At 38.9% G+C, this 11,198-nt stretch overlaps 1 long non-coding RNA gene across 2 annotated transcripts in view; it reads left to right on the top strand.

Annotated features, from left to right (window-relative positions):
- Positions 1-316: 316 nt before the first annotated feature.
- Positions 317-11,198, top strand: part of LOC120317954 — a 22,969-nt gene continuing 12,087 nt past the window's right edge. The window contains exons 1-3 of one of the 2 annotated variants that reach the window (XR_005559370.1): positions 317-373; positions 1,991-2,213; positions 4,501-4,627. This is a non-coding gene — a long non-coding RNA (uncharacterized LOC120317954). Of the gene's footprint in view, positions 374-691; positions 751-1,990; positions 2,214-4,500; positions 4,628-11,198 lie in introns of those variants that run through there. The other variant, XR_005559369.1, reaches the window with a different exon arrangement.

Raw genomic sequence — 11,198 nt, 5'->3', positions numbered from 1 at the left:
ATTCCTGATAAAGTAGATCACAACCTACTACTTGATAAGATAGAAAAATGTGGATTAGACAGCATCACCACCAGATGGACCTGTAGCTGGCTGACTGGCATACTCAGCGTGTGGTTCTCAATGGAACCGCATCTACAGGGAGGGAAGTGTGTAGTGGGATGCCCCAGTGCTCTGTTCTGGGCCCAGTGCTCTTCAACATCTTCATCAATGATTTGGATGAGGTGATAGATGGGGAACTCATCAAATTTGCAGACAACACCAAGCTGGCAGGAATAGCCAACACTCCAGAAGACAGGTTTAGGATACAGGAAGATCTGGACAGACTTGAACACTGGGCGCTGTCTAACAAAATGAAATTCAATGGTGAAAAAAAGTAAGGTTCTGCGTTTAGGCAAGAAAAACCAAATGTACAGGTATAGTATAGGGGGTACCTTGCTCAATAGTAGTAACTGTGAGAGGGACCTCAGAGTCTTAGTGACAATCACTTAAATATGAGCTAGCAGTGTGCTGCAGCTGCCAAAAAGGCCAACACAGTGCTAGGCTGCATTAACAGGGATAGAATCAAGATCACGTGAAGTATTAATACCACTTTACAATGCTTGGTAAGGCCACACTTGGAAAACTACATCCAGTTTTGGTCACCACAATGTAAAAAAGATGTTGAGACGCTAGAAAGAGTACAGAGAAGAACAACAAAGATGATTAGGGGACTGGAAACTAAAGCATATAAGGAAAGGCTGCTGGAATTGGGTAAGTCTAGTTTAATGAAGGGAAGGACAAGGGGGGACATTATAGCAGTGTTCCAATATCTCAGGGGCTGCCCCAAAGAAGAGGGAGTCAAGCTATTCTCCAAAGCGCCTGAAGGCAGGACAAGAAGCAGCAGATAGAAACTAATCAAGGAGAGAAGTAACCTAGAACTGAGGAGAAACTTCCTGACAGTTAGAACAATTAACCAATGGAACAACCTACCTCCAGAAGTGGTGAATGCTCCAACACTGGAAGTTTTTAAGAAGAGACTGGACAGCCATTTGTCTGAAATGGTATAGGGTTTCCTGCCTGAGCAGGGGGTTGGACTAGATGATCTCGGTTGGACTAGATGATCTTCAAGATCCCTTCCAACTTTATTGTTGTTATTATTATTATTATTAAAGTGGAAAATCTGTACATACACTGCATGCCTCCCTGGATATTCTTGAAATGTGATTGCCTAAATCCTATTCACCTTTAATAGATATATAAAATGAGAAAATATATAAAGTAAATAAGGCTCCCATGGTTTAAGGCTTTAATTAATAATACTTCTCCCCTTTATTCTGTTAAGTTGTGAGCTTACTGCAGCTAAAACAAAATTTTATTTTTGTGCAATTTGAAAAGAATTTTTTATGCTGCCACCTTTTGTAATCATAAGTAAGCATTGCACTGTGGCCATTAAATCTTGGTTTTTTTCCCCCTGCTTCCCACCATTGATATCTTGCTGCAGCAGCAAAGGAACAGGATGATTTACTTATTAAATTAGCAACAGTTACTACATTCCATTCTATAAATTAGTGATAAGCTCCTCTTTTCATAACTCACACAAGTTTATACTGTCTAATCAAATTTGTTACATAGTATGAACAGGTGCTCCTAGTTTTTGGCTGTCCTAGATAACTTGACTTTTCTCTTATAATGCGTTTCTCCATACAGAATTATATTTGCATTCCTGAATGAAAACCAACTCATAGTTCTAGTTTAAGCATTCACAAAATTAGTTTTTTTTAAAATTTATTAAATATAGTTGCTGACCATCCTGCTGAAAGTAACTTTGGGTGAATTACAACATTTAAAGAAATAAAACTATTAAAATATATATAATCCTAAAATAAAAAAATAAAAACACAATTTACAATTAAAGATGTGAAGGAGGGAACAGGATTCTGGGTGGGGGGTGGAGGGTGATGGGATCTTCTATTGGTCCATCAATACCTCCAACATGATATTCCCCATTCAGGTCCCAAACCAACAGAACCAGGTCTTCAATCTCTTCCGGAAGTCCAGGAGTGTAAGAGCAGATCTCTCCCTAAGGGGCAAGATGTTCCAAATAGCAGGAACCATAGTAGAAAAGACTCTTCTCCCGGACCTTATCAGCCAATTTCCTCGAGCAACGGGGTCTGCAGCATGCCTCCTTTGCCTTCACAGATGGGGTGAGCCCATCCCGTTGGTGTGAGACTCAGGTAAGCAGTTGTAGAAAGTTGTGTGTTATTTTTTAATTCAACTACAGCTTTCATACTGTATATTAGTTCTATTAGAATCTCTATAGATAATATTTTGAGAAGAAATTGGATCTGTAATTAAAAATTAAATTTTTGGATTGATTGGACATGTCCCGAATAATTTAGTAACTAACAATATTTTGGTAATTGCTGTTCTGTGCTCAGTTACTGAATAAATGAGATTGAAGTAAACTTAGATCTTAGTCATTATTTTGAGATTGGAAATCAAATCTGGGAATAACTTTTCGGTTTCTTTCTATATACCTATATAGGAAGAAAAGTTACAAGAATTACCAAATTTTATTGTAAACCACAGTGGCTATTTAATAGGTCCTGAATTAAATTAGTTACCACTGAAACCCACAAGATGGAGCTCAATTCATACAGTTGAAAATTTAAGGACATTATCCACAGATTCAGTCCTGATATGATTTAATACCTTAGAAACATCAATAAAGTACAACGTTACAAATTTATTGCATGGCAAATTATTACAAAGATACTGAGTGCCTGATGCTTCAAAACAATTATTAAAATTCATTTTCTGAATTTTAGAAAAAAATAATTGTTTTCTCACAGATCTCTAGCGATTTCATATTATACAGTATTAAGAGGAAGAGACATTGCAGAAATCTGGCTTTGGCACTTGCATCACCTTCCAAAATAGGAAAAGTATGTAGCTGGTTTTTACAAATGGAAGTTGAGTTTCAAAATGCCCAGCTGGGCTTTTTGCATATAATCATTTCAGGTGGGCAAACCAAGGAATTGTAAAATGCTACATCCTTTTACCAGTTAATATATAAAAAAAGTGATGATATATTGGGACTGGGGGAGGAAGGCATGGGAACAACTGTCAAAAATAAAAAAGGCAATACAACCACCCAGTCAAAGCCTTGCTTCTCTTTGGCTATCTGGTTTTTAAGGCTGCACACATGAAAAAATTGCCCTATTGCTGATAAAATGCTTATTGGAAATGGGGGGGGGAGCAAACATACCTTAAGGAATATATTTTAGAACCTGAGAGGCCCAGGAGGCTCCCAATACCATATAGGTAAACTAAATAGCGGGGGGGGGGGTATTTAAATGAACATCTATTATTTTAAATAACCAGGCAAGTCTGTAATCTTGGTCACTGGTAAGGTATAGTAGATCTGGTTCTATTTGTCTTGTTCAGCATGGTTGTCTTGTTTGGTTTTGCATGTTTGGTTTTTCTACTATTTTTAACCCTCGGTAACAGAATTGTAGGTGAACAGGTTTAGAAGTCAAAATAATAGAAGTAGTTTCCCAAATAGTCAGACCCAAAATTGTTTAATACTTTACATGTTAATATTAATACTCATTAAATTATGCCAGATAGACAATTATGTCCTGTTAGGAACCTTTATTTATCCTCTACCTATGCATATATATATAGCAATGTCATTTCATTTTTATTAATTACTGCTATAAATAGGAATATAGAATAAAGCTTAGAGGATTAGATGGAAACTTGTGATATCTGATCTAGATGTCAGATAGCAGTCTGTTGACACTGTCTTCTGAATGTGTCCTGACAGAAAGCAATTACTTTCAGCAAAGTACAGCGATTACTGTGAAATAATGCCTCAACACCAGCCAGGCCAGAAGTTGGTAGTATCAAAAGCTGCTGGATATCCAGGAAAATTTCACTCTCTTCATTTAGTTTTTGATATCCAGGGGGAGTATCTGGGCCCAGGAAGCTTTTTCTATTCATTTTATAACTATCTCCATTATGCATATGACAGCAGATCCCTTACTTATTTTATCATTTACCATAACAGTGGGTTCCAGCACAATTTAATCAGCCAGGAAGTACTGGGTTGAGCAAACAGCTGGTGGCCTTTGTCTCTCCACATATCCTATCCTCTTCCTTCAGATGTATAAACTGAAGGTAATCTATGTGAACAGGAACAGTGGTTATCAATGCTATCTTCATATAACCTGCCCCAAAGCTAGAATTGCTGTTGAAGAAATCTGATAAACTTTCCTGCAAAGCACAATGAATATTGCTTACAGTGAGCTTCTTGGGTGTACCAGTTCCTTTTCCACATTGTCGAGGGAGGAAATATTGAACAATACTGAAAATAATCACTGGCCTTTTTTTACACAGACACAATAGAAGCAAAAAAGTACATCTTCATTATCTACTGCCATGGAATAGGACTGCAAATAGTTTTGGGAAGGGCCCAAATTCACATTCAGACCAATTTGTTCTTTCATTTTGCTACAGAGTCCACTAGATTGCTTCATTGTCCTCAACTCCTAGATGATTCAAGGTGCTACTTGAGGTATGCTAGAGCACGGGTCCCCAATCTGTGGGCCATGGCGGGGTTGCAACTGAGCCACGGAAATGGCCTGTGAGTACATTGTGCAAACAAGTAAGCATGTGTGTGCGTGCGCGGCCCATTTGTGGGCCATGGGCTTGCAACTGAACCGCAGAAATGGCCTTTAAGTGCATGTGCACATGCATCACTTGCACAAACAGTAGGCGAGTGTGTGTGTGTGTGCACGGTCCATTTGCAGCAGGTGCACGTGCACGCCACTTGTGCAAATAGAACTGCATGTGCCCATGCAGAACCATCTCCACTCCCTCCCCCAACTGGTCCACAAAGCCAGAAACATTGGGTAACTTTGTGCTAGAGGGAAGAGCATGCTTATGATTGATAGGGATAAGCACCAAAGTTATCTCTGTGCTCCACAGATAGCCTCAATATCAACAGGATCCCTCAAATATCTGAGGTTCCAGACTTGCATAAAAATATTTGGCTACATTTTAAAATTAAAAGAGATTAATTTTATGGTATTATAGCGCTAGAAATATCAATATCCACCCTATTACCAAATGGGAGAAATGACTTGTAAGGTTGTCATTCAAAAAGTTCTTATCATAAAAAACAGATTATGCCAAACAAATCTTATTTCATTCTTTGTTAAAGTGACTAAATTAGTGGACCAGTGAAATACTGTGGACATAGTGTAGTTGGATTTCACTGAAGCATTTGACAAAATAGACCATAGTCTGTTTTTTGATAAACTAGAAAAATATGGGATAGACACCATTTCCACCAGATGGATTTGTAACTGGTTGACAAACTACATTCAATGTGTAAGTCCTTAACAGAACTACCCTTGTTTTCCCAAAAATAAGACCTAACTGGAAAATAAGCCCTAGCATTATTTTTGGGGGATACTCATAATCTAAGTCCAACCCAAAAATAAGCCCCAATTAAGATCGTCAGCCAGACAGACACATTTAATACCGTATTTCCCCAAAAATAAGAACTAACCAGAAAATAATCCCTAATGTGTATTTTGGAGCAAAAATTAATATAAGGCCTGGTCTTATTTTGGGAGAAACATGGGTACATCTGCATAAAGGGAAGTAAGCAGTGGGATGCTCAAGTTTCTGTTTTAGCCACAGTATTCTTCATAAACAATTTAGATGAGAGGATAGAAGGGAACTCATCAAATTTGAAGACAGCACTAAGCTGGCAGGAATGGCAAATAGCCCAGAACTCTGTTACTTCCCAATCGATGTGGTCCTTATTTATCTACTCACATTTGCATGCTTTTGAACTGCTAAGATGTCAGGAGCTGGGGTAAATAATAGGAGCTCACCCCTTCATGCAGTATTCAGGTCTCAAACCCAGACTATCAGCTTTGCGGCTGACAAGCTCAGCATCTTTAACTGCTGAGCCATCGTACCCCTAGAGAATTTTGGTAATCCATGCATTGTCTGTTCCCTGACCTGGTCTGCCTCAAGGGCTGAGAGTAGGCTAGAATGACAAATATAACTAGGCAGATCCCAATTCCTGACTATGTCATTAATCATATTGTAGATGAAACGTGTTAGATTGTGTCAACAATAAAATTACATAAGATAATAACAACAACTTTATTGTCACAGTCTTTCTATTTCTATTTGTAGGTCTTTGTATTTTGTTATCTTCTCCAGTTCTTTCTCGTCTATTCTGCTGTCTCCAGGCACTGCCACGTCCACTATCCAGACTTTTTTGTCTTTCTTATCTACAATTGTTAAGTCTGGGGTGTTATGTTGCAGGTGCTTGTCTGTTTGAATTCTGAAGTCCCAGAGCAGTTTAATTTTATCATTTTCTATGACTTTCTCTATTTTATGATCCCACCAGTTTTTGCTTACAGGCAAATGATATTTTTTGCAGATCTTCCAATGCACCATTGTTGCTACTTTGTCATGCCGCTGCTTGTAATCAGTCTGTGCAATCTTCTTGCAACAGCTTACCAAGTGGTCCACTGTTTCTTCAGCTTCTTGCATAGGCGGCACTTACTGTCTGTTGCTGTCTTCTCAATTTTGACTTTGTATGCATTTGTCCTTAAGGCTTGGTCTTGTGCAGCCAGAATTAGTCCCTCGGTCTCTTTCTTCAATTTTCCTGCTCTTAGCCATTGCCAGGTCTTGTTATTATCTGCTTTCCCAGCTATTTTTTTAATGTATTGGCCATGTAGTGCTTTGTCTTCCCATGCCTCTATTCTGTTCTTCATTTGGTCTTTCTTGTAGGCCAGTTTGGTCTCTCCAGTAGTCAGTAAGCCTTCTTGATATACTAATTTCAGTGAATCTTCATCATTGTTCTTCAGATATTCTTCCAAAGCCATTTTTCCTTCTTCAACCATCTGATGTACTTGTAGCATTCCACGCCCGCCTATTTTCCTTGGTAGATAAAGTCTGTCAATGTCACTGCGTGGATGAAGGGCATGATTCATTGTCATTATTTTTCTGGTCTTCCTATCCATTCCTTTTAGTTCTGCTTGAGTCCAGTCCACTATTCCGGCTGTGTACCTAATGACTGGAATTGCCCAGGTGTTGATTGCCTTTATGTATTTCCTCCATTGAGTTTGGACTTTAAGATCTTCTTCACTCTCTTGATGTATTCACCTCTAATCTTTTTCTTGACTTCAGTGTGCTTGATATTGTCAGCTTGAAGGATACCCAAGTATTTGTAGTAATCTTTCTCAGCCAGACTCTTAATGTTATTTTCGTGGGGCATCTTGATTATTATTATTATTATGGATCATCGCACAGTCAGCCAGATGTTCAGACTGGTTTTGGCATTTTGTCTACCTATCAAGTCCTTACCCAGGACCTGGGATAGGCAGATGTGGATGTTTGATGGTATTACAGGTATCGTCGCAGGATGGAAGCAGTTCCTACTAAGGCCACCTTTTGCAATTGACTAATAGCGAATTTGTCAATGCCAATGGTGTTCAAGTGGTGCTCCAGTTGTTTTGGGATTGCACCCAAGGACAAAAACAACTGGAGCACCATTTGAACACCATTGGCATTGACAAATTCGCTATTAGCATTATAATATTATAATATTAGATGATGATGATTATTATTATTATTATTATTATTATCGATCATCGCACAGTCAGCCAGATGTTCAGACTGGATTTGGCATTTTGTCTACCTATCGAGTCCTTACCCAGGACCTGGGATAGGCAGATGTGGATGTTTGATGGTATTACAGATATCGTCGCAGGATGGAAGCAGTTCCTAATAAGGCTGCCTTTTGCAATTGACTAATAGCGAATTTGTCAATGCCAATGGTGTTCAAGTGGTGCTCCAGTTGTTTTGGGATTGCACCCAAGGAGCCTATGACTATTGGTACTACCCTTGCTTGCTTTTGCCACAGTCTTTCTATTTCTATTTGTAGGTCTTTGTATTTTGTTATCTTCTCCAGTTCTTTCTCTTCTATTCTGCTATCTCCAGGCACTGCCACATCCACTATCCAGACTTTTTTGTCTTTCTTATCGACAATTGTTAAGTCTGGGGTGTTATGTTGCAGGTGCTTGTCTGTTTGAATTCTGAAGTCCCAGAGCAGTTTAATTTTATCATTTTCTATGACTTTCTCTATTTTATGATCCCACCAGTTTTTGCTTACAGGCAAATGATATTTTTTGCAGATCTTCCAATGCACCATTGTTGCTACTTTGTCATGCCGCTGCTTGTAATCAGTTTGTGCAATCTTCTTGCAACAGCTTACCAAGTGGTCCACTGTTTCTTCAGCTTCTTTGCATAGGCGGCACTTACTGTCTGTTGCTGTCTTCTCAATTTTGACTTTGTATGCATTTGTCCTTAAGGCTTGGTCTTGTGCAGCCAGAATTAGTCCCTCGGTCTCTTTCTTCAATTTTCCTGCTCTTAGCCATTGCCAGGTTTTATTATTATCTGCTTTCCCAGCTATTTTTTTCATGTATTGGCCATGTAGTGCTTTGTCTTCCCATGCCTCTATTCTGTTCTTCATTTGGTCTTTCTTGTAGGCCAGTTTGGTCTCTCCAGTAGTCAGTAAGCCTTCCTGATATACTAATTTCAGTGCATCTTCATCATTGTTCTTCAGATATTCTTCCAAAGCCATTTTTTCTTCTTCAACCATCTGATGTACTTGTAGCATTCCACGCCCACCTATTTGCCTTGGTAGATAAAGTCTATCAATGTCACTGCGTGGATGAAGGGCATGATTCATTGTCATTATTTTTCTGGTCTGCCTATCCATTGCTTTTAGTTCTGCTTGAGTCCAGTCCACTATTCCAGCTGTGTACCTAATGACTGGGATTGCCCAGGTGTTGATTGCCTTTATGGTATTTCCTCCATTGAGTTTGGACTTTAAGATCTTCTTCACTCTCTTGATGTATTCACCTCTAATCTTTTTCTTGACTTCAGTGTGCTTGATGTTGTCAGCTTGAAGGATACCCAAGTATTTGTAGTACTCTTCCTCATCCAGACTCTTAATGTTATTTTCGTGGGGCATCTTGATTCCTTCAGTTTTCATTATTTTTCCTTGTTTGATAGTAAGTGTGGCACATTTGTCCAAGCCAAACTCCATTACAATATCTTGGCTATATATACGGACAGTGTTGAGCAGCGATTCTATTTCAGATGATGTTTTTCCATACAGCTTCAGATCATCCATGTAAAGGAGGTGGGATAGTCTGGCAGATGTTTTTGATGTTTGATAGCCATGTCCTGAGTTATTCAGTATTGTTGACAGAGGAAACAGTGCAATAACAAATAGTAATGGTGATAATGAATCTCCTTGAAATATTCCTCTCTTGATATTAACCTCTCCCAGCTTCTCACCATTGATCTGCAACTGTGTCTTCCATTGTGCCATCGATCTTTGCACAAATTTTCTGATGTTTCTACTGACTCCTGTTATTTCTAGGCACTTTATTATCCAATCATGTGGCAGAGAGTCAAATGCCTTTTTGTAGTCAATCCATGCCACATTCAGGTTGGTCTTCCTTCTCTTGCAGTTTTCCAAGATCATTTTGTCTATTAGGAGTTGATCTTTTGTTCCTCTGCTATTGGGGCGGTTTCCTTTCTGCTCAGGTGGAAAGAGATTGTTTTCAACTAGATGCTGTTGTACTGCATCAGCTACCACACCAGTTAGTAATTTGAAAGTTGTTGGTAAGCAGGTAATTGGCCTGTAGTTACCTGGTGTTGCCCCTTTTGCTGGATTTTTCATTATTAGGTAGGTTTTCCCAGTTGTTAGCCACTTTTCAATTTCTCCTCCTTGTAGTATATTGTTGAACTGCTTGGCAATGAGTGGGTGTATAACAGTTAGATGTTTCAACCAAAACCCATGCAGTTCATCTTCACCTGGTGCTGACCAATTTTTGATTTTCTTTGCTCTTTTTTCTACCATTTTTGTTGTTATTACTAGTTCTTTCATTTCAACTTCTGTTTTATTTGCATCCACCTCTTTTAACCAAGCCGCATCCTTGTTGTATTTCTTTGGGTTATCCCATATCTGCTTCCAGAACTGCACTGTTTCTTCCTTGTCAGGTACTGACTGATTCCTTGCAGTTTCTCCATTGATGGATTGGTAGAAACGTTTCTGATTGGATTGAAATTGGAGGTTCTGCCTATAGTTTGCAATTCGAGCTTCATATCTACTGATTTTCCTGGCTATAGCTGTTATTTGTTGCTTTATTATTTCCAGTGCTTCCTTGATCTTCCTTGTTTCTAAGTGGTATTTCTTGATTAGGTATTCTTTGGTCTTCTTGTTCTTCAGCTTCTTTTCTTTCATCTGTTCTAGCTTGCTTGCATGTGATCTTAACTTGCTGATCTTATTTTCTAGTCTAACCTTCCATTTTTCTGGTGCACTGTTTGTTTGTTTTTCTTCTTTGTTGATTTTGCATCCCAGGTATTCTGTTATAACTGCAGCTGTGCTGTACATTAGTTGGTTTGTTTCTTGCAATGAATTGGTGCTTATACTTGATATTGCAATATTTGCATCTTTTAATGCTTGTGCTAGCTGTTTCTTTGGAACAAGCTTCAATGCAGGTAGCCTTATTCTGTTGTTTTTGTGCTGTTCTAGATGCTCAGTTATTCTTTGTTTCAATTCTTTTATTTCTTTAGTTAGAGGGTTTTGTTCTTCCTGAGGTAGAGGTGCCTGGTTTCCAAATGAGAACAGTTGTATATCTCTGCTAGATTCCTTCACTGCCAACTCCCCCTGGTTTGCCTCTACATTCTGAATTACTTCTGGTAAGGCTTTGATTTCTTTGCTCTGGGTAAACCTTTGCAGTTCGTCCAATTCTGTTTCTGTGAATATTTTATTTCGTGTTATAAATCGGCGTTGATCTGCTAGTCTCTGTTCTGTTATTTCTGATTCTGGATGTTGTTCTTTCCAGAACTGGTGCATTCGTTTTAGATATCCTCTTCTTGTTGGACTTGATCTGTAGTAACAGATCATTATTTCTTTGTTTTCCATCACTGTGTATCTGCGACGGGTAAACACCTTTTCTTCCAGTAGTTCTGCAGCTGCTGGCCCTGGTTGCTCAGCCAACAGTCCTGAGTCCTGTAACCCATTTTTCACCAGATATCCAGGAACTCCAATATCTAGCGCGGACCTTGTTAACCCCGGGCGACGTCCGAGCCGGTATGGCATTCTGAAA

This window comes from Crotalus tigris, unplaced genomic scaffold (genome assembly GCF_016545835.1).
Source record: "Crotalus tigris isolate CLP2741 ecotype Arizona unplaced genomic scaffold, ASM1654583v1 scf7180000019946.203332, whole genome shotgun sequence".
NCBI classification, from domain to species: domain Eukaryota; kingdom Metazoa; phylum Chordata; class Lepidosauria; order Squamata; family Viperidae; genus Crotalus; species Crotalus tigris.
This window is presented reverse-complemented; position numbering and strand designations above follow the sequence as displayed.